This window comes from Neophocaena asiaeorientalis, unplaced genomic scaffold (assembly GCF_003031525.2).
Source record: "Neophocaena asiaeorientalis asiaeorientalis breed wild unplaced genomic scaffold, Neophocaena_asiaeorientalis_V1.1 scaffold209, whole genome shotgun sequence".
In the NCBI taxonomy this organism is placed as follows: Eukaryota; Metazoa; Chordata; class Mammalia; order Artiodactyla; family Phocoenidae; genus Neophocaena; species Neophocaena asiaeorientalis.
This window is the reverse complement of record NW_020172366.1, coordinates 5872-30705: the sequence shown is the minus strand read 5'-3', so window position 1 is coordinate 30705 and position 24834 is coordinate 5872. Positions and strand designations below refer to the sequence as shown.

The 24834-nt window shown below is 33.7% G+C and overlaps 1 pseudogene; it reads left to right on the top strand.

Annotated features, from left to right (window-relative positions):
• Positions 1–24284, top strand: part of LOC112415849 (uncharacterized) — a 29507-nt pseudogene extending 5223 nt beyond the window's left edge.
• The last annotated feature ends 550 nt before the right edge of the window (positions 24285–24834 follow it).

The window sequence follows — 24834 nt, the reverse complement described above, 5'->3', positions numbered from 1 at the left end:
AAACTAAGATCCCACATGCTGCAGGGCAACTAAGCTGGGCACCGCCAAATACTGCACCCACACACCACAGCTAGAGAGCCCATGTGCCACAACTACTGAGCCCGTGTGCTCTGGAGCCCATGAACCACAACTAGAGAGAAACCTGTGTGCCACAATGAAAAGGCTGTGAGCTGCAGCAAAAGATTCTGTGTGCTGCAACTAAGACCTGACACAGCCAAAAATAAATCAATTAATATTAAAAAATTTAAAAAGGAATTAATACAAATTCTTCCACAAAAGTGGAAAAGGAAGGAAACCTCCAAACTCATTTTACAAGGCCAGAATTACCCTGATACCAAAACAAGACACCACAAAATAAAAAAACAAGGAAAGAAAGAAAGAAAGAAACAAAGAAAGAAAGAAACAAACAGAAGAAGAAGAAAGAAAAGAAAACCATAGGCCAATATCCCTGATGAACATAGATGCAAAAATCCTCAACAAAATATTAGCAAACTGAACTCAATGATGCATTAAAAGGTCATATACCATGAGCACTAAGGATTTATCCTGGGATGCAAGAATGGTTTGACATCCACAATTCATTAACTAAATGAAGGATAAAAGTCATATGATCATCTCAATAAATGCAAAAGAAAAAAAGCATTTGACAGAATTCAACATCCATTTATGATAAAATTACTCAACAAAGTAGGTAAGAAGGAAATGTACCTCAGTATAATAAAGACCATGTATGACAAGCCCCCAGCTAACATAATACTTAGTGGTGAAAATCTTAAAGCTTTTCCTCTAAGATCAGTAGCAAGGCCAGGGCCCACTCTCACCACTTTTATTCAGCATAGTATTGGAAGTCCTAGCCAGAGTAGTTAGGTAAGACAAAGAAATAAAAGGCATTCAAATTGGAAAGAAGTAAAACTCTATTTGCAGAAGAGATCATACTATATATAGAAAACCCTAAAGAGTCCACCCAAAAAGTGTTAGAACTAATAAGTTCAGTAAAGTTGCAGGATATAAATCAATATATAGAAATCTATTGCATTTCTATACACTAATAAAAAAATATCTGAAAGAGAGATCTTGAAAAATCTATTTATAACTGCATAAAGAGAATAAAATACTTATGAATAAAATTATTCAAAGAGGTAAAAGACCTGTGCCCTGAAAACTATAAGATGATCATGAAAGAAATTGAAAAAGACACAAGTAAATGAAAAGATAATTTGTACTCATGGACTGAAAGAATGAATATTGTTAAAATGTCCATACTACCAAAAGCGATTCAATGCCATCACTATGAAAATTCCAATGGCATTTTTCATGGAACTGGAAAAAAATCCTAAAATGTGTATGGAACCACAAAATACCCCAAATAGACAAACAATCTTGAGAAAGAACAAAGCTGGAGGCATCATACTCTCTGATTCCATACTACATTACAAAGTTATAGTAATCAAAATAGTATGATAATGGCATAATAACAGACACATAGATAAATGGAACAGAATAAAGAGCCCAGAGATAAACCCATGCATATATGGTTAATCAGTTTACTACATAGGAGCCAAGAATATACATGGGAAAAGGACACTCTCTTCAATAAATGGCTCTGGGAAAACTACACAGCCATATACAAAAGAATAAAACTGGACCACTATCATACAACATACACAAACATTGACTCAAAATAGATTAAGGACTTGATTGTAAGGCCTGAAACCATAAAACTGCTAAAAGAAAACATAGGTGGTGATGGTGATGATTTTTTGCATTTGACACCAAAAGTAAAGGGAACAAAAGCAAAATTCAAAAACTGGGACTACCGTAAACTAAACGTTTTTGCACAGCAAAGGACACCATCAACAAAATGAAAAGACAACCTTCTGAATGAGAGAAAATATTTGCAAATCATACATCTGATAAGGGGTTAGTATCCAAAATATATAAATCATTCTTATGACTCAACGCCAGAAAACCAAAAAATGTGATTTGAAAATAGGCAGAGGATATGATTAGACATTTTTCCAAAGAAGACAGATGGACAACAGGTACATGAAAAGATGCTTAACATTCCTAATCATCAGGGAAGTGCAAATCAAAGCCACAATGAGATATCACTTCACACCTGTTAGAATGGCTATTATCAAAAAGACAAGAAAAAACAAGTGTTGCCTAGGACAGCGGTCCCCAAACTTTTTGGCACCAGGGACTGGTTTTGTGGAAAATTTTTCCACGGACAGGGTGCAGGGGGGATGGTTCAGGAAGTAATGCAAGCCATGGGGATTGATGGGGAGTGGCAGATGAAGCTTCCCTTGCTCACCTGCCACTCACCTCCTGCTGTATGCCCTGGTTCCTAACAGGCTGTGCACTGGTACTGAGGACCCCTGACCTAGGATGTAGAGAAAAGAGAGTTCTTGAGTTCTGCTAATTGGAATATAAATTGATATAGTAACTATGGAAAACATTATGGAGTTTTTTAAAAAATTAAAAATAGAACTATGATATGATCCATTAATTCCTCTTCTGGGTATTTATCCAATGAAAACACTAATTTGAAAAGATGTATACACTGCAGTGTTCATTACAGAACTACTTAAAATAGCCAAGATATGGAAACAACCTAAGTATCAATCAATAGATGAATGGACAAAGAAGATGGAACATACATATATATAAGGATGAAGAAGATATATATATATATATATATATATATATATAATGTAATAGTATTCATCCATTAAAAAAGAACAAAATCTTGCCATTTGTGAACAACATGGAAGGAACTGAGGGGGTTATGCTGAGTGAAATAAATAAGACAAAGACAAAATACCATATGACTTGCTTATATAAGGAGTCTAAAAAAAAAAAAAAACCCAAAAAATATAAGCTCATAGATACAGATGACTGATTGGTGATTGCCAGATGCAGGGGGTTGAAGGCTGTGGGTAAGAGGAATGGGAGAAGAAAGTCAAAAGGTGAAAACTTCCAGTTATTTTAAGTAAGTCAGGGGAATGCAAGACACAGCATGGTGACTATAGTTAATAAAACTGTATTGCATATTTGAAAGTTGCCAGAAGAGTAGATCTTAAAACTTTTCATCACAAGGAGAAAAAAATCTGTAACTATGTCTGTTAATGTATATTAACTAGACTTATTGCAGTGATCATTTTGCAATATCTACAAATAGCAAATTGTTATATCACATACCTGAAACTAATATAATATTGTATGTCAACTATACCTCAATAAAAAAATAGGAAAAATGTATGTAGTATGCTCTTGGGATAGCCTGCATTATCCACTTACAATCCCCTAAAAATGTGATAATCTAGAAAATAATACTTTTTTTATTTTAAATTTTTACATCATTCTCTCTAGGTGCCATCTTGGTGTCTCAGAGAAATAGAACGAAGAATACTTTTTTTTTTTTTTTTTTTGAATGACAGTATTTAATATTTTAACCCATTTAGGAGGCAGACATTGGAGACCTTTCTAAATGAGAACTAACTCCGGAGAAACAAAAATAAAATTTTAAAAATGAAAAAATTATGACCTCTATTCCGTGGGAAAACTTAGTTTACATCAAAGTTAACATATTTTTCCTTGTTGGTAAATGAGCCAAGAAAGTTAATCTCCAAAAAACCAACAGGAAGCATATGAATTTTAGTGTTGCAAATTGGGGAAGAATCCTTGCTTTAATAGATCTTTATTTCCTCTATCACTGATTTACTATTTCACTTTCAGAGTTTATCATTAGTAACATAAAAGAACATGCAATAAAAGCATAAGCTTTCAAAATTTTCAAAACTTTAGTGATTTCTTTAAAATTTTTTTCTGGAACACAGTTGAAGTTAGAAGATGTGAGTTAAGTAAGGACACATTTGATGAACAAGCTTCTCTTAAAGCAGACACTCTTTTCCACTTTCCATTACAAAGATTTGATAGATATGTCAAACCCACTCATTTTCACAATGATTTATGCCACTTACTTGATAGATCAGATAGTCAAATTGAGATGTATCAGTCAAAATGACTTTTGACAAATTAATCCCAATTCAAAATGGTTTTATTATGTATAATGTAGAATTTTATAAAAATAAAATTTTAAAATAATAATTTTATTTTTATAATCATACAGGAATAGTGTTACTAAAAATGACAAAGTTTACATTGTTACTTTTTGTTAAAAGAAAAAAATAGGATACAATTCATTTTGTCTTTTTGGAAATATATACTCCATCAAGTGTTTAAATCTTCAAATATTTTTCAGGTAAAGGAGGTAAAGGATTCAAAGAACTTTTAGGATAGATTGTTATCTTTAGAAACTTAGCCCTTATCCACCCCACTAGGAAAATATGGTGAAATCTAAAGTAAAATAGCATTTATATGATACCTTTAGACACATTGCTAAATTTGAGAAAGCATCTCTGTGATTAATTCTTCACCAGGATCCTAAAAATTATAATCCACATGTGATGAGAAAAGTATCTTGATCTAAGCAAACCTCTTTAGTGTTTTTCTTCACAAGGATACTATTCTATTTTATCACATCTAAGATATCATTCAATAAAAATACTTTCTGATTTCACATATATTAAAATGTGAATAAATGTGCATTTTAGAAGTGATTAAATACAATAGAAAGGGCATTAATACAAGAGTGCATATTTCGGGAAAACAAATAAAAATATCAACAACAAAAGAATTTAATTTACTTAATGTAGTCAAATATCCCCTTCCCCTTAAAAAAAATTATAGAAAGCCATTTGGTAGCATGTATGCAAGGGATGTAGGTACACTTTTCATCATGGAATGAAAACTCTCCCCTCAGAAATCAAGATTGTCCAAACAACTGTTTATGTTCTTAAAATACTGTAAGAGTTTTAGACACACAGTAAAACTGTATCTCCTGAATATTTTAGACAATAAAATGTTGAAAAACAGACTTTAATCATCATACCAACAGCTTTCTCATTTCTTCAGGAAACGTGTTAACCCTCAGCAAATACTATTACATTAAATATACCTTACCCTTTTATTTATAGAGATACTTATTATGTTTGATTTAAATGCTCAACTTATTCCTACTTTTACAATTTCTCATATGTTAAAAATAGTATCATCTGATGTGAAAGATGCATTGTTTAGCCTGTTTGCTTCCATTAATATGAATAAAGGACACATGTTATTCCTGGCTGTTGAAGGCTAGCTTTAAAGAATTTTCTATAATATCCTGCTTTTTTGTGGTCAGGAGCACTGGTTGTAGATCAGTCTTATTTAAATATTTTGGATAATATTAGGGAAGTAATTTAACCGAATTTCTTTTTCAGCTTCCATAAAATATTAACTATAACCCTTGGTGTTTCTTTTCCACTGGAATTACAAAAAGACGTAGTAATGTAGCCCAGTCCTGCCAGAGGCAGCTCTCCTCTGATAGGTAACTTTGGTTTAAGGACTCCTCAGCAACCTAGTCAAAATTTTCCATTAACTTCACTGTAGTCTGGCCTCTGCCTATGTAACCCTTCTTTGTTTCCTCTCTCCTTCACAAGGTTCAGAACTGCATCTCAGTCCAGTGGCTCTCCTTGTCTCCTGTCCCACCTCCCCACCTTCAGAGGAATTTCCTTTGACATATCTATTGCAATCTAATCTCACTTTTTTCTTGCCTTTCAGAAGACTTGAGCTAATGCAATATTAAATATCCAGAATAGGCAAATCCATAGAGAGAGCACAGATTAACCGTTTCCTAGGCTTGGTGGCGGAGGGAATGGGGAATGACTGACTGCTTAATGAAAGTGGTCTGGAACTAGATATGGTGATGGTTGACCAATATTATGAATGTACTAAATGTTACTAATGGAAAATTTTATATGTATTTTACCACAATAAAAAAATACATTACATTGGAAGGGGACACTTGTTCCTTTAAACTATTGTTGCTCATGGTATAAAATGTGAGATTCCATTTCCATATTATATCTTAGTGGTTTCTTTCTATAAGGGTTTCCATAACCAAATAACTTTGAAAAATCTCTTTTCAATAAAGTTAAATGCATGTTTAGTTTTAAAACAACTACAAAAACAAACAAAAAGCTTTGAGTGTGACATTATCTTACTATACCTCTAGATTTTCTTATTTAAAAAAAAACAGTTCTAATGTACTGTATGATAGTGAGCTATAGACTATAAATTATATCATAATTTTTCATATTGCTACCAAAAATTTAATTCTCCTCTCTACACACTTAGGAATTTTTTAATGTTATGATATTTATATTACAGACTGAGAGGCCAAATTAATTATTTCCATAATTAGTAATGTAATTTTATAAGATGTCAGCAAATTTATACAACAGTATGAATGCCTTATTTTATGTGAAACTACTGTGCAATCATTTCAAAATAAATGATAGGCTATCTTTTGTGTTTATTTTTTATTTCACTATGGCACTAAGGATTTTTCAAAAGATCCTATATACACTGGCAAAAAAGTCCCATATGACCTGGATGCTTATATTGGACAGACTGTTTCTGAATGTTTTTCAGGAGAAAATTTGGTCAATTTGCTGATTCAGTTATTCAGTGAAAATCTTTGGTATTTAATATTTATTGAGCACAATTATGATGACAGCAAACACGTAACAGGCACCCGGTTCTCTTTTAGTCCACAATTGATATTGCCTTAATTGTTGTTTTAAAGGTTCTTGTTTTCTGTAGGAATTCCATAGGGAAAGAAATGTTTGAAAAAAGGGTTGGCTCATCTCCATTAAAATGCTTTCTTAAAGGCAGTTTTAATTATAAAAATGTTAACCCAAGTATAGTAATTTTCTTGTTCAGATATCACTTTTAAAGTACTGATTAAGGCCAAGTCATGGCAAATTTTTCTCAATAAATGTTTCTAAATTTCTATGTCAGTCATATTGTTTGATTGCTATCTACAGAGCAACATTTATATATACAATTCTCTACCCTAACTTAATTTCTTTCTTGTGACATGTATAACTCTGAGCTTTACATTAAGACAATTTCTAATTTGGGCCAGAATAACATAAAAATTCTCAGTCTCATAAAGTAAGCATTTTAAAATAAATTTTATTAGACCATAATAACAATTCACTTCTTCAAAATGAAAAAAAAAATCAAGAAACCTGTGAATTAACATTATGAAGAGGACACACATACTGTGTCCATGATTTTCTGAAATCCCAAATTCCTTTTTGAAAATCCAGTAATGTTTAAATTCACAGAAACAAAAGATACAATGAGAGATATCAATGGAGGAAAGACTGAAAGACATTTTTGAAGACTTAAAGATGTTGCAAAAATGCTGTTAGATGAAACAGATCATATGCTTTTCAGAGCATGTGTGGATGGGATTTAAGGAAGGAGGAATAAAATCTACCCTGCATAGTTTTAGAGAGAGACTGTTCTCAGAGCAGATTGGGCCAACTGTGGTTGGAATATTAAATGAGACTTAAACTGAGGTATATTTGAAAATTAGCATATGTAGCAGTCTTCTGCTATCCTTATCCCATGGCTGTACTCAAAGTACAATGAAATTTTCCACCAGTGACTCCACCAAAAAAAAAAAAAAAAGTCATCTGAAGAAATTGAGCAATAATCTCTTTGCAGAGACTGGAGGAGATAATGTAATGTGGGAACTGGATTCCAGAATAAAATCTTATTCCCTTTAGCACAAATGCCCCAGCATAAAAGAGAGATACACACATGATCATCCTAAAAATAACCCACCAATGATAAGACTGTCAAGGGAAAAGACTTCCTCTTGCTTGCCTGTTATTTGAAGAAAATTGTAGCATGGAAGACAAAGCCTAGGATATCTCAACTAAAATACACACACACACACACACACACACACACACACACACAACAAACATACAAACAATAAACAAGGAAAAAAGATAACTTGAAGAACAAAGAAAATGAGGGATTTGATTTTTAAAATCCCAGAGAGCATTAAGGAGATACAATTTCAATAAAACAAGAGGATAATTTTAATTTAAAAAAAAGGAATATAAAAATGTAAAATCAATAGATTAAGGAAAAGTAAATTTTAGGAAGAAAACTGCTAAACAACAAAGATAGATATCAAAGATGTACATTACAGTTCCAGAAATTAGCTCTCAGGCTACACAAGGTATCCAGAGAGAAAAATATAAATAGAGATAGAGATGAGAGACAGAATAAATGTAACTGACACCTGGAGTACAACATTATAAATTCTTAAAATTTTATACAGCTTCTTTATTGAGATGTTTTTCAAACTTGTGTGACTGCTGCCAGAAATACTTCTTGAACATTTTCATCACCCAAAAACAAACCTGCATGCCCATTGAGTTATTCTAAATTTCCCCTCAATCCTCCAGCCTTAGGCAAGCACTAATCTACTTTCTGTCTCTGTAGATTTGATGTTCTGAACATTTCAAAAAAGCAGAGTTATAGAATATGTGGTCTTTTGTGACTGGCTTCTTTCTCTTAGCACCTTTTCGAGGTTTATCCATGTTGTAACATGTATCAGTACTTCATTCCTTTTTATTGCTGAATAATAGTCTATTGCATGTGTGTATATTTGTGTGTGTGTGGCTCTACATTTTCATCTCTTTTGAGTGTATATTTAGAAGTGCAATTCCTAATTGCTCTATGTTTAATGTAATGAGAAACTGCCAGAGTATTTTCCAAAATAACTGCACCATTTTGCATTCTAACCAGCAATTTATGGTGTTGCCATTTCACTACATCCTCAGCAAAACATGATACTCTGTCTTTTTTATTACAGCCATTAAGGATAAGTGAAGTGGTTATCTCATTGTGAGTTTGATTTTCATTTCCCTGATGGTTAATAATCTCGACTGTTTATTTATATTCTTGTTGGCCACTTTTATATCTTTTCTGGAAAAACGTCTTCAGATGTATTGCCAAATTTTAAATTCAGTTATTTTATCTTTCTATTAGTGAGTTGTAAGAGTTCTTTATATATTATAGATATAAGCACCTTAACAGATGTATGATTTCCAAACATTTTCTCCCTTTCTGTAGGTTGTCTTTTTACATTCTTGATGGTAGTCTTTGAAACCCAAAAGTATTGAATTCTGATGATGTCTAATTTCTTTATGCTCTTTTGTCACTTGTGCTTTTGGTGTGATAGTTAATGCTTTGCCTATTCAAACTCATGAAAATTTGCTCCAACATTTTCCTCTAAACATTGTGTATTTTTAGCTTTAAATTTGGATTATGATCCATTTTGAGATAATTTTTGTGAGGTGGGGGTCCAATATCAGTCTTATGCATACGGATATCCACTTGTCCCAGAACTATTTGTTGAAGAGACTATTCTTTCCCCATTGCATTATCTTGGCATGCTTGTCAAAAAACAATTGTCCATAAATGTACAGGTTTATATCTAGAATCTCAATCTCATTCCCTTTAACAATATTTCTATTCTTAATTTATTTTCATCCTTATATGAGTACCACAGTTCTTTATTCCTGCAACATTGCAGTAAATCTTGAAATTGGGATGTGTGAGACTTCTAAATTTGTTCTTATTTTTTCAAGATTATTTTGCTGTTTTGGGTCCCCAATATTGTCATGCAAATTTTAGGATCAGTTTGCCAATTTCTGAAAAGAATCTAGTTGGAATTTTAATAGGGAATGCATTGACTCTGTAGATCAATTAGGGGAATATTGTCATTTTAGCAACATTAAATGTTCTGATCCATAAATGTGTGATGCTTTTCTTTTAGTATGTCTCCTCTAAATTCTTTCAACAATGTTCTGTAGTTTTCAACATATAGGCTTTACACTTGTATTATATTTATTCCTAAGCATTTTATTCTTTTGATGCTATGTAAATGGAATTTATTTTAATTTCATTTCTAGATTGTCCCTTGCTAGTATAAAGAAATACAACTAATTTTTTATATTGATCTTTTATCCTGCAAACTTGTTGAACTCACTTATTCTAAAAAATATTAGTGGGTTCATTGGGATTTTCTATACACAAGAGTATAATATCTGCAAAGAGAGATTATTTGATTTATTCTTTTCCCACTTAGATAATTTTATTACTTTTTCTTGAGCAATTTCCCAGGCTAAATATTCTAGTACAATGCTATGAGAAGTGTTAAGAATGCACATCCTCTTTTGGTTCCTCATGATAAGGAGAAAACATTCAATTATTCACCATTACATATGATATTAACTGTAGGTTTTCCATAGCTTCCCTATATAAGATATAGGAAATTCCCTTTTATTTTTATTATGATGAGTATTTTTATTATGAAGCATTGTTGAAGTTTGTCAAGTACTGGTATTATAGACTGAGTTGGGAACAGTCCCTTCCGCTTCTAATTTTTGGAAGACTTTTTTTTTTTTTTAGATTTTATTGAAGTATATAGTTGATTTACAATGTTGTGTTTAAGTTCTGCTGTTCAGCAAAGTGACTCAGTTATACATATGTGCATATTTATATATTATATATGCAGTATTATTTTTCATATTCTTTTCCATTGTGGTTTTATCACAGGATATTGAATACAGGTCCCTGTGCTATACAGTAGGACCTTGTTGTTTGTCCATCCTATATACAACAGTTTGTATCTGCTAATCCCAAACCCCAATCCTTCCCTCCCCCAACCACTCTCTCCCTCAGTAACCACAAGCCTGTTCTCTATATTTGTGAGTCTGTTTTTGTTTTGTAGATATGTTCATTTGTGTCATATTTTAGATTCCACATATAAGTGATATCATATGGCAACTGTATTTCTCTGTCTGACTTACTTCACTTAGTATGATAATCTCCAGGTCCATCCATGTTGCTGCAAATGGCATTATTTCATTCTTTTTAATAGCTGAGTAATATTCCATCTTCTTTATCCATTCATCTGTCGATGGACATTTAGGTTGTTTCCATGTCTTGGCTATTGTAAATAGTGCCGCTATTTCTTTTCAAATTGAAGTTTTGTCTGGGTATACGCCCAGGAGTGGGATTGCTGGATCATATGGTAACTCTATTTTTAGTTTTTTGAGGAACCTTCACACTCTTTTCCATAGTGGCTGTACCAGTTTACATTCCCACCAACAGTGTAAGTCTCCCAAGGCAACAGAAATAAAGACAAAAATAAACAAATGAGACCTAATCAAACTTAAAAGTTTTTGCACAGCAAAGGAAACCATAAACAAAATGAAAGACAGCATATGGACTAGAAGAAAATATTTGCAAGTGATGTGACAGACAAGAGCTTAATTTCTAAAATACAAACAGCTCCTACAGTTAAATAACAAAAGAAACAAACAATCTGATCAAAAAATGGGCAGAAGACTTAAATAGACATTTCTCCAAAGAAGACATACAGATGGTCAATAGGCACATGAAAACACACTCATCATTCCTAATTATTAGAGAAATACAAATCAAAACAACAATGAGGTACCACCTTACACTAGTCAGAATGGCAATCATTAAAAAGTCTACAAATAATAAATTCTGGGGAGGGTGTGGAGAAAAGGGAACTCTCTTACATTGTTGGAAGACTTTGTGTTTGTGGAGAATTATCATTAATTCTTCTTAAATATTTGGTGGAATTCACCAGTGATGCCATCCGGGCTGGGCTGTTCTTTTGGGAGAGTATTTAAATAAATAATTCAGTCTTTTTAATTGTTATATAAGGTCTATTCAGATTTTCTATTTCTTCTTGAGCCAGTTCTAGTATTTTGTAGCTTTAAAGGAGTATATTTGTTTCATCTAAGTTATCTAATGTTTTGTCATATAGTTGTTCATATTATACACTCATAATCCATTTTTATTTCCATAATATCTGTAACATTTCCCCTCTTTCATTCATGATATTAGTAATCTAGTCTTCTATTTTATTTTTCTTGGCAATCAAGCTAGATTTTTGTCAAATTGTTGATCTTTCTAAAACAGCAAAATTTGGTTTGGTTGATTTTTCTATTGTTTTTCAATTTTACCTCTGATCTTTATTATTCCCTCTCTTCTGTTTGCATTATTTTTAATTTGCACTTCGTTTTCCAGTGCCTTAAGGTGGAAGATTGATGATAATTTATAATATTTCTTCTTTTTTAATAAGTGTTTACGGTATAAATTTCCCTCTAAGCACTGCTTTAGCAATATCCCATAAAAGTTTGTATGTATTAATTTAATTTTCATTCATCCCAAAGTATTTCTAGTTTTCTTTATGATTTCTTGTGCTTTTTATTTTAATTTCCACATATTTGTAAATTTCTCAATTTAGAAATTTAAGTTTCAATTTATATATATCAATATCTATCCAGCTAACTATCTATCCACTATGTTATATTCTATAAATCTACCCTGGATATTTATCTACTGACATCTCTTTTAAAGAGCAAAAAGGAATGTGCCTTTCTTAAAGATATCATGAGAAGAATATGAACTTTTATAGAAATCTTCCAGTCACAATGGTACTCAGAAGATGTAATGACCCCCTGCTGCTCATGAAGATTTCAAGCCCAGGGCCTATCAGTGCACTATGCTCACCTGTAAGGCAACTGGTGAAAGAGAGATTGTGGAGTTATATTTGTTTCACTAAAACAATTCTAGTGATTTTAGAACAAATTCCTTAAAGACGCTTTCTCTTTAAACAAAATGTTGTTTTGAGGGGTTAGTGAGATAATTGATAGAAAGAATTTTGCAGGTGCCAAAACAAAACAAGCATTTTATGCATACTAATTATTATTTTTATATTTATAATAAATGGAATATATATATATATCTTCAAGATATATATATGTACATATATGTACATATATGTACATATATGTGTATATATATATATATATATATATTCAAGAATCATGAGTGGTGCCAGAATATAACTTTCAAAAATCCAGAGTTTGATCTGAAAGACATATGAAGACACCTTAAAGTGCCAACTAAATGGCAGCTGTTGGTCACTACTAGTAGAGATTCTAACACTTGGTTAACTTTGCTGACTAGAAAATGGTTTATCCTTGATAGAAAAAGATGCCAGAATAATAATAAAAAAAAAAAGCCAAAAGGAAACACTTTAAGAATATGTCATTTCATAGCAATGCCAAGTCTGACTACTGTGGTTGTTATGACTGGAAGGGCGCACAAGGAGCAGCAGATAAACTACAGCTATAGGAAACTAGTTTGCTTAGAGACTTCATTTGTCACAGACCATTAAGGGAGGCGGGCGGGAAGAAGGAAGGGTAGGAGGAAGAAGAGGAAGAGAAGGAGGTGTAGGGGGAGAAGCCATTATCAGGAAATGGCACAGACACATGAAGAAAAAACTAAAAATGCATTGAGAGATTTTGGATGGGTTGCATCTAATGCAATTTTTTTTCCTTTTAAAGGTCAAGTTTAGTATTTTCCCATATTTAGTGAGCTCCAATTTATAAGAATTATCTTGAAGCTAAAACTATTCCTCTTGTCATTATCCCATGGTGATTTATTTGGCAGGACAGGGCACTCAACCACTTGCCATCATTTGAGATCTTGGCATGACATAAGCAAAGATTAGGTACTATTTTCAGTTACATCCTACTGTGAGAGTTAAAGGTAATGGCATATGAATTATTTGACGTTGGGGAAATATTTTCTTCTGGAAAAATAAAAGTCTTGTTTGCTAAAGATATTTTAAAATTTTGAGTTACTATGGTAATTTTGTATCTTCCTATAGTTCTCAACTTAATTTTAGTTTGAAATTGACATGAAGTAATTTAAAGAAGGATTTTAAAGCTGATTACATGAAAAGGATTTTTTGAATTTCACATCCTTCTAAGGTTCATATAATGTGTAAGGGGCACCTGGATATTTTTAGTGTTCAAATAAATGACATTATTATTTTCATATATATTCATCATTTATTTCTAAGTTTTATTTTTTGATATCTATTTAATAAAGTTGAAGGATACAAGTATCAGTTGAATATAAAGATACATAAAATACAAAAATGTATGGAATGTTCTATACATATATATCAATTAAATTCATTTGTTATATATTAATGTGTTATTTAAGGCCTGTGTTTCCTTACTGATTTTCTGTCTGGATGATCTGTCCTTTGATGTAAGTGGGGTGTTAACGTCCCCTACTATTATTGTGCTACTATTGATATCTCTTTTTATATCTATAATATTTGTCTTATATATTGAGATGCTCCTATGTTGGGTGCATATATATTTACAATTGTTATATCTTCTTGGATTGATCCCTTTATCATTATATAATGTCCTTCTTTGTCTCTTGTAACAGTCTTTATTTTAAAGTCTATTTTTTCTGATATAAGTGTTGCTACTCAGGCTTTCTTTTGATTTCCACTTGCATGGAATACTTTTTCCATCCCCTCACTTTCAGTCTGTATGTGTCTCGAGATCTGAAGTGAGTCTCTTGTAGGCAACATATATACAGGTCTTGTTTTTGTATCCATTCAGCCACAGTATGTCTTTTAGTTGGAGCATTTAGTTCATTTAATTTTAAGGTAATTATTGGCATGCATGCTCTTATTGTTATTTTGTTAATTGTTTTGACATTTTTATGTAGATTTTTTTTCCCTGTCTTCTTTTGTTCTCTTCTCTTGTGATTTGATGATGGTCTTTAGTGTTATATTTGGATTCTTTTTTATCTTTTTGTTTTATGTATTATAGATTTTTGGTTTGCAGTTACCATAAGATTTTTTTTGTATAGTAGTCTATATATGCACATGATGGTTTTAGGTTGCTGATCTCTTAAATTCAAATGCATTTTAAAAACCCTGCATTCCCTGTAAAAGGAATCCAAATTGTAAAGGAAGAAGTAAAACTGTCACTGTTTGCAGATGACTTGATAGTATACATAGGAAATCCTAAAGATACTACCAGAAAACTACCACTGGAGCTCATCAATGAATTTGGTAATTTTGCAGGATACAAAATTAATATACCAAAATCTGTTGCATTTCTATACACTAACAATGAAGTATCAGAAAGAGAATTAAAGGAAAAAGTCCCATTTACCATAGCATCAAAAAGAATAAAATACCTAGGAATAAACCTACCTATGGAGGCAAAAGAACTGTACTCCAAAAACTACAAGATGCTGATGAAATAAACTGAAGATGACACAAACATATGGGAAGATATACCATGTTCTTGGATTGGAAGAATAATATTGTTAAAATGGTTATGCTACTCAAGGCAATCTATGAATTCAATGCAATCTCTATCAAAATACCAATGACATTTTTCACAGAACTAGAACAAATAATTTTAAAATTTGTATGAAAACACAAAAGACCCTGAATAACCAAAACAAATCTTAAGAAGAACAAAGCTGGAGGAAGCAAGCTCCCTGACTTCATGCTACACTACAAAGCTACAGTAATCAAAACAGTATGGTACTGGCACAAAAGCAGAACATAAATCAATGGAAGAGGATAGAGAGCCCAGAAATCAACCCACGCACTTATGGCCAATTAATCTATGATAAAGGAGGCAAGAATGTGCAATGGAGAAGAGACAGTCTCTTCAATAAGTGGGGCTGGGAAAACTGGACAGCTGCATCTGAAAGAATGAAATTAGAACATTCTTTAATACCATATAGAATAATAAACTCAAAATGGATTAAAGATCTATATGTGAGATAGGATACTATAAAACTCTTAGAGGAAAACAGGAAGAACACTCTTTGACATAAGTTACAGCAAGATCTTCTTTGGCCCACCTCCTAGAGTAATGGAAATAAAAACAAAAATAAACAAATGAGACCTAATGAAACATAAAGTTTTTGCACAGCAAAGGAAACCATTGACAAAACAGAAAGACAACTTACTCAATAGGAGAAAATATTTGCATATGATATGACTGATAAGGGATTAATATCTAACATATACAAACAACTCATACAACTCAAAATCAAAACAAACAAACAAACAAATGACCTGATTAAAAAATGGGCAGAAGAACTACACAGACATTTTTCTAAATAGAAATGCAGATGGCCAGCAGGCACATGAAAAGATGCTCACCATTGCTAATCATCAGGGAAATGCAAATCAAAACCACAATGAGATATCACTTCACACCTGTTTAGAATGGCTATCCTCAAAATGAACACAAATGGGCTTCCCTGGTGTTGCGTACCACAAAAAAAAAAAAAAAAAAAAATGAACACAAATAACAAATGTTGGCAAGGATGTGGGGAAAAGGGACCCTTGTACACTGTTGGTGGGAATATAAATCAGTGTAGCCACTGTGGAAAACAGTATGGAGGTTTCTCAAAAAAGGAAAACTAGAACTACCATATGACCCAGTAATTCCACTCCTGGGCATATATCCCCCCAAAATGAAAATACTAATTCAAAAAGATACATGTACCCTAATAATAATAACAGCATTATATACAATTGCCAAGATATGGAAGCAACATAAGTGTCCATCAACAAATGAATATATATACTAGAAGAATATATACACCAGAAGAAAAATATGAATTACTTCCAAGTGCAAAAGTCTGTATTATCTAATAAATTCTACTTCAGTTTTGAACACCACTGTGTTAAAAACAAAGAAACAAACAAAAAAACTATTGAGTAGTTATCCAAAAACCCACCTGTATTTCAGTTTTCTCAACACTTTCTCACCTCTACTAAGGACTGGAAAAGCTAAGTAGGAATGTTGTCAATCATCATTTTCAGACAGTTGCCATATAACACAGTTAGGAGTTACATGGTATAAGTTGAAGATTTGTGTGTGTGTGTATACACACACACACACACACACACACACACACAAAATGGAATATTACTCAGCCATGAAAAAGAACAAAATTTTGCCATTTGCAGCAACATAGATGGACTTGGAGGGCATTATACTAACTGAAATAAGTCAGCCAGAGAAAGAAAAATACTGTATGATATCACTTATATATGTACTCTAAAAAATACAACAAACTGGTGAATATAACAAAAAAGAAGCAAACTCACAGATATAGAGAACAAACTAGTGGTTACCAGTTGGAGGGGGGAGTAATATAAGGGTGAGGGACTGGGAGGTACAAACTTTTGGGTATACGAAAGGCTCAAGGATGAATTGTACAACACAGGGAGTATAGCCAATATATTGTAATAACTGTAAATGGAAAGTATCTTTAATATTGTATGAAAATATTAAAAATAAGAAGAATAAAAAAATAAAAAGAAGATTGTTACTTTATTTATATAATAAAAGAAGTGAAAGTAGGTAGCTACTGATGTGAGATCAGTAGCTCAAGATTTCAGATGATTTTCTTAGTTGTCTCTCATTGTCACAAAATGGTCCTTAAGACTTCAAGCTTCATAACCATCTTTCAAGGCAGGAAGGAACTTGCTGTATCAGGAAGACCCCTTTCGCAAAAGCCCCTAGAACACTTCAACTTATACCACATAACTCCTAACTGTGTTATATGGCAACTATCTGAAAATGGTGATTGACAGCATGCATACTTAGCTTTTCCAATCCTTATAGTGGAGGTGAGAAAGTGTTGAGAAAACTGAAATACAGGTGGGTTTTTGGATAACTACTCAATAGTTTTCATTTGTTTGTTTGTTTCTTAACACAGTGGTGTTCAAAACCGAAGTAGAATTTATTAGATAATACAGACTTTTGCACTTGGAAGTAATTCATTCTTTTCTTCTGGTCTTATAATGGTGAGGATGTTATTGTTGATTCCATCTCTATATTAATTTTAAATTATTGAGGTTTCTGAAAATAAACTTTAAAATGATAAAACCTTAATTTTATAGGTTATTTCTTTTTATTTCTTATATTTTAGGAAATCTAGAATTTTATTCCTGAAAAATAAATATAACCCTCACTTTTATATTCAGTATATTTCTATAATCTATCTACTTTCAGGAAATACTCTTATACACTGTTTGCAAATTCTCTATAGACAGATTTGTCATACGCTGAAGGTTCCAAGTCTCTACAAATCTATTTTTCTTTACAGTTATTTTCCCCTTAGGTTTTTATGCAGCTTTCAAATCTGATAAGTGATAATGTCTCATAGGATATGTATTTCTGAGACACATATACAAATCTGAACTATTGTGCTGAGGTAAATGATTAATCCAACAGACAGCTCCAGATGTCAGCCTAGTTTAGTATTTTAAAATTACATTACCTCTTCAGCACAGGACAATCTATAGTCCCATCTCTTAGTCCTTATTTGTCTGATTAATATGGATTAAATGATGTAACTATGACATACACTTTCACATAGAACACACCAACCATATCTGAAAGGCAGCAAACTCTAAATAATAGCTTGGAGAACATCCAATCATATTAATTTAATTTTTGGAAGACTAAAAATAAGTAATATTCTGAGAATTTCTGAGGTCTAGACTAGGTTGTAAAGAGACATAAAGCCATATGTACATCATCAGTCATGATGAATGACATGGATGGTATACCAAACAAACTCTCAATGGTCAGTGCCATTGTGACATTAAATCATTGCAAGCCAGAGTGCTACTCTTGCTGCTCTTGGTGATTGCACTGAATGGACTAATTGATACTGATCTATTGCTGAAAAACCAACTGTTATGACAGTGTATGTGTTGGGGGTGAGGGGAGGGTGAAACCAGACTTCATAAAACTGTGAGTCCTTTTATGTTAATGAAAGGGTGAAACAGCGAGCACTAGACCAGGAGAAAAATGTCTGCTCTGAGAGATTTTTTCATTGGTAATTCAAATTTCTAGTTTGAAAAATAGGAATTATTCCACACAATATAATTCTCATTCAGATTTTATTCCTTTTTTGGCATAATTGCATGGTGGTAAGATTTGCGTTCAACTGAACAAATGCTTGCTTAGATTTAAAATACCTAAATTACACAGATAGATTAATTAGAAATTAATTACCAACTTTATGAATGATTCATCACTGAGTACATGGCCTACAGTGTTTATGTCTTTTTAATTTGACATAGATAAATATTTAGCAAAAGTTTAGTGGCCTGCAACTTGGTGGACTATAGTGACTAACAGGATTTGCCAAAAATCTAGAACTGGGAAAAACAGGTACCTTTCTCCATTTCTGTCTTAATATTTGTGGAGTACCTACTAGGGTATACATAATTTCATGTATAATATCAGTATAATCCTCACAGCAACGCTGGGTATTTTGGAATCACTATAATCACTTAATAAAGGAGTAAATTAGGGGCCAGAGATTTTAAGGGACTTGCCAAATGGCACACAGCTTGTAAGTAGCAGAACTGGGACTGCAGCCTGTGTTCATCAGCTGCCAGAACCTGCAACTATTTTCACTTGATGCCAGGGAAGTGAGAAGCAGAAACCAAATAACCACTGACCTTTTGCAAAATAAAATAACTAGAGAACCAAATAAGATAAAATGAGCATGGTATATGTCATCTCTGCTCCCCCAAACATATACTGGAGATTTAGAATACTAGAGAAGGGCTTCCCTGGTGGTGCAGTGGTTGAGAGTCTGTCTGCTAATGCAGGGGACACGGGTTCGAGCCCTGGTCTGGGAGGATCCCACATACCACGGAGCAACTAGGCACGTGAGCCACAACTACTGAGCCTGCGCGTCCGGAGCCTGTGCTCCGCAACAAGAGAGGCCACGATAGTGAGAAGCCCACACACCGCTATGAAGAGTGGCCCCCACTTGCCACAACTAGATAAAGCCCTTGCACAGAAACAAAGACGCAACACAGCAAAAATAAATAAATTAATTAATAAATTCCTACCCCCAACATCTTCTTTAAAAAAAAAAATAGAATACTAGAGGAGATTTCATTTGGTAAAGGCACCAGAAATTTCGCCTGAAATAAAAGGATATAATAGAGCAGGCAAAAGTATGTAACTCATTTTCAAAAGCAGAGTCTTAATATAAAATCATCATAATACTATAGGTACTTTTGCAGAGCACAGGCTCCAGACGCGCAGGCTCAGCGGCCATGGCTCACGGGCCCAGCCTCTCCGCGGCATGTGGGATCTTCCCCGACCGGGGCACGAACCCATGTCTCCTGCATCAGCAGGCAGACTCTCAACCACTGCACCACCAGGGAAGCCCTCTCAGGGAAGCCCTCTCAGGGAAGCCCCCTCTCACACTTAAGAACAGTACTGGTTGATCTTGACATAATGGCTCATTGCTGATGATTCTCACAAATAACTGTATGTGAGTTTGGGCATGAGGACCAGACAGAGATATTCTCATAATGCTAAGAAAAAAGATAAAATAATATCTTAAACATCACTGCATATTTAAAAAAATCAAATCTTTTATAAAAAGTAACAGAAAATGTAATTAAGTTTAAAAAATAAAAGTAATGAAAGATATATTTCTCTTTTTGATGTTTGTTGTGATTTTGTATGAAAGAATATCATTATGTGTAAGGCTCAGAAATTAACAATTATTTCATTATTCATTTTTTTACATAAGAAAAGAGGGGTCTTGAGAAATTTTGCTATATGCCTAATGTTTGTCAGCTTGTTAACAGTAGCTTTATGATTAAATGTTTTAAAATATTTCAACTTCAGCAACCATTTAAAATTATGATTTTAGTGTTAATTCAACATGAGTAATCCAATATGATAAATAATTTATCAAACATCAATGTGTCCTGAATGAGACCTTAGAACTCCTAAGACCCCAGAAAACATGGCTAAAAGTTAAGCTGCATATCTCTGTTGTCCAAAACATACACCTCATGTATATTTGCTATGAAAATAACAAAAGGTTGACTTATCAATCACTATCTATGTTTATATATAAACTAGAATTTAAGATAAAGTCAGAAGCATTTCATAGTAGAATTAAAACAAGGGTGCAGTAGATCTAATAAAATTTCAAGTTTTATCTCCATATTGTTTGGAGAGCTTTCTGAGAGACCAAGGGATCAAGAACAAATTACACTGCATTTCTCCTTTGCTCCTGAAGACTTTCATGAGGAGAGATCAGTCAACTGAATGCCAAAGGCAATCAAGGAAAGAAGTAAAAATGTACTGCCTATGAAATGTATAACCTATTCTACCTATATTCTTGTTTGATAATGATAATAATACAATAAAACCATATATTACACAGTAGCTTACAATGCTTTCTTATATTGTCTAGTCTGATTCTCTAAATCACTCAATAAGATTTCAAAGATTCACCTTGTGAATATGCATTTAGACAACTGACATTTTTAAAATTCTTAAGAAAAAAATGTGCACCTTCTTTTGTAATAATAATGGTAATAATAATAGCAATGAGTAGCTTATATTTACTGAGTTGTTAGTTTGTGACAAGTACCGCTCTAAATTCCTAACAGTTTCTTACAACAACACTTTAACATACATAGCTATGAACCTTTTCCTGATAGGGAAATTGAGGCATAACATTTATAACTTAGCCAGGGTTGTAAAACCAATAAATAAGTAATCAGCTTTTGAACTCAGTCAGGAAGTTCAACTCCAGAGTTTCTACTCAATAATAAGAAAATTAATCCTCTTTCTCATTCCAAAGATGTGTTAAGAAAATATCTCAAAAAATTAAGAACAGAAAAATATAGACCCTTCTGCTTTTTGAATGACACTTTAATTCTTAAGTTTGTTTCATCACCCAAGTCACCTAATGATGCTCACCAATGCTGCAATCCATTTAAGAGGTTCAGACAAAATTCTCATTAATAGCTGACTTCCTTGTTAGAATGGGAGGTGTTGCATCTTATGTATCTGTCTTATAGAGAAGTGTGACAAGTAGTTGGTATTGTTCTTTTTGATATCCAAACACTTATAAGAAGGAAACTTAAAGCATTTGATCTGAGGAGTAGAGAATAAACAATTCATTAACTTAAAGTAAAGCCAGGAATTGGGAGAAGCATTTTGAGCATTTGAGATGCCTAAATGTGCCAGAATCAAATAAATACACCAGAACAGGTATATCTTTTAAAGATGAGGAATGATGTTTGGGGTAAGGGAGTGTGATGGTTAGTTTTTCTATGGGTGCAGTTGTGTGAGGCATGCTGAGATATCCCTTCTAAAGTGAAGGATGAAGTTGCTGCATCTGATCCCTTCCACAACCGGGAAAAAAGCAAAACACCTAGGAGGCCTCTTTGAATTTGGGAAACAACATATTCCTCAGCTGGGTGTGTAACTCTGGCTCATTTACTGAGTGACTTGAAAAGCTGATACTTTGAGTGGGGCCCTGTCTTAGTCATCTCAGGTTGATATAACAAAATACCATAAACCATGTGGCTTATAAACAGCAGAAACTAATCATCAGCTGCTATGCAAGCTGTTCTGCTACTTGGGCCCATGATCCCGGAGATCCAGTGATTCTTGAAGGATCAGTGGCAGATACAGATGCTGTTTTGGACCTTTGGCAGACTCCTATAGGTAAGTTGCAGCATAGGCCTTTAGGATTTTGGAGCAAGGCCCTGCTGTCATCTACAGATAAGCAGTTTCCTTTAGAGAAACAGCTCTGGGTCTGCTGTGGGGTGTTAGTAGAGACTGAACCCTTAACCATGGGGCACCAAGTTACCATACAACCTGAGTTACCTGTAATGAACTGGGTGTTATCTAATCTATCAAGCTATAAAGTTGGGCATGCACAGCAATGTTCTATCATCAAGTGGAAGTGATATGCAGGTGATTGGGCCTGGGCAGACCCTGAAGGCATAAATAAGTTACATGAATAAGTGATCAAAAAGCCCATGGTCCCCATTCCTTCTACACTGCCTTTACTCTCTCAGTTTGCACCTACGGCTCCATTGAGTGTTCCCTATGATCAGTTGACAGAAGAAGAAAAGCCATGGGTCTTGTTTACAGATGGTTCTGCATGACATGCAGACACCAACCAAAAGTAGACAGCTGCAGCATTATAGTCCTGCTCTGGGACATCCTGAAGGACAGTGGTAAAAGGAAATCCTCCCAGCAGGCAGAAATCTGAGCAATTAACCTACTTGTTTACTTTGCTGGGAAGGAGAAATGGCCAGATGTGTGATTATGTAGTGATTCATGGACTGTGGCCAGTGGTTTGGCTGGATGGTCAGGGACTTGGAAGGAACATAATTGAAAAATTAGTGATAAAGAAATCTGGGGAAGAGGTATGTGGATAGATCTTTCAGAATGGGCAAAACACATGAAAATATTTGTGCTCAAGTGAATGTTCACCTTAGCAGAGGAGGATTTTAATAATCTAGTGGGTAGGATGACCTATTCTATGGATGTCAGTCAATTTCTTTTCCCAGCCTCCTCTGGGAGTAGGCTCATGAAGAAAGTGGCCTATGGCATCAGGAATGAAGATTATGAATGGGCTCAGCAATGTAGACTTTCACTCATCAAGGCCAGCCTGGCTATGGCCACCACTGAGTGCCTAGTCTGCCCACAACAGCGACTAACACTAAGTCCCCAGTATGGCAAAATTCCCTGGGATGATCAGCCAGCTGATAGCAGGTTGAGTACATTGAACCATTTCCACTGTGGAAGGGGTGGTGTTTTGTTTTCACTGGATTAAATACTTTGGATTCAGATTTTTTTTCCCCCCTGCATACAGTGCTTCTATCAAAACTACCATCTGTGAAATGCAGACTGTCTTAGCCACTATCATGGTATTCCATACAGCATGGCTTCTGATCAAGAAACTCATTTCACAGCAAAAGAAGTGTGGCAGTGGGCCCATTCTCATGGAATTCACTGGTCTTACCATGTTCTTCCCATTCTGAAGCAGCTGGCTTGAAAGAAGGATGTAATGGTCTTTTAAAGACTCAGTTGTAGTGCCAGCTAGGTGGCAAACCTTGCAGGGCTGGCTTAAGGTTCTCTAGAAAACTGTATATGCTCTGAATTAGCTTCCAATATATGGTGCTGTTTCATTGATAGCCAGGATTCACAAGTCCAGAATTCAAAGGGTAGAAATGGGAATGGCATCACTCACTATTATTCCTAGTGACCCACTAACAAATATTTGTTTTCTGAGGGAGGAATGCTTCCACCATGAGACACACATTGATCCATTTAACTGGAGTTTAAGACTGTCACTCAGCCACTTTTGTCTCCTCACGTCTCTGAATCAACAGGCAAAGAAGAGAGTTAATGGCATTGTCTGGAGTAATTGAACCTGACCACCAAGGGGAAATTGGACTGCTGCTCCACAGTGGAGGTAAGGAAGAGTACATCTAGAATACAGGAGGTCCTTTAGAGTGTTTCTTAGTATTACCATGCCCCATTATTAAGGTCAATGGAAACATACAACAATCCAATGCAGGCAGGATAGCAATGCTCCAGACCTTTCAGTAATGAAAGTTGGGGTCACCCCCAGCCAAGTAAAGAACCATGGCCAGTTAAAGTGCTGCATTCTGGAATACAGAATGAATAGTGGAAGAAGGTGGTTATAAATACCTGCTATGACCAAATGACATATGACTCATTACAGAAATGAGGATTGTAAATGTCATGAGTATTTTCTCCTTATTTTGCTATGAATATGTTTGTATGTTTATGTGTGTGCCTATATACACACATATATATATATACATGTAAATATATATATATTCAATATGTCTATCTTTGTTTTCTTTCCTATTTTATTTCATTATCACATAACATAAAATGTATTGATTTTATATCATAATATTTAAATATTGTTAATTTTATATCATAGTATTTAAGTTATGGGATATCAAGAAGAGGAGTAAACATCACTCAAGGAATTTATCTCTTCTTCTGAGCAAGAGGATAATGTGTTTTTTGTTGTAAGGAAAAGAGTTATATCATGTTAGGCAGAGTTATGGCTTTGCTATTGTATTTATCTGAAGAGTAAGTATGGTTTAAGGGGATGCATATGATT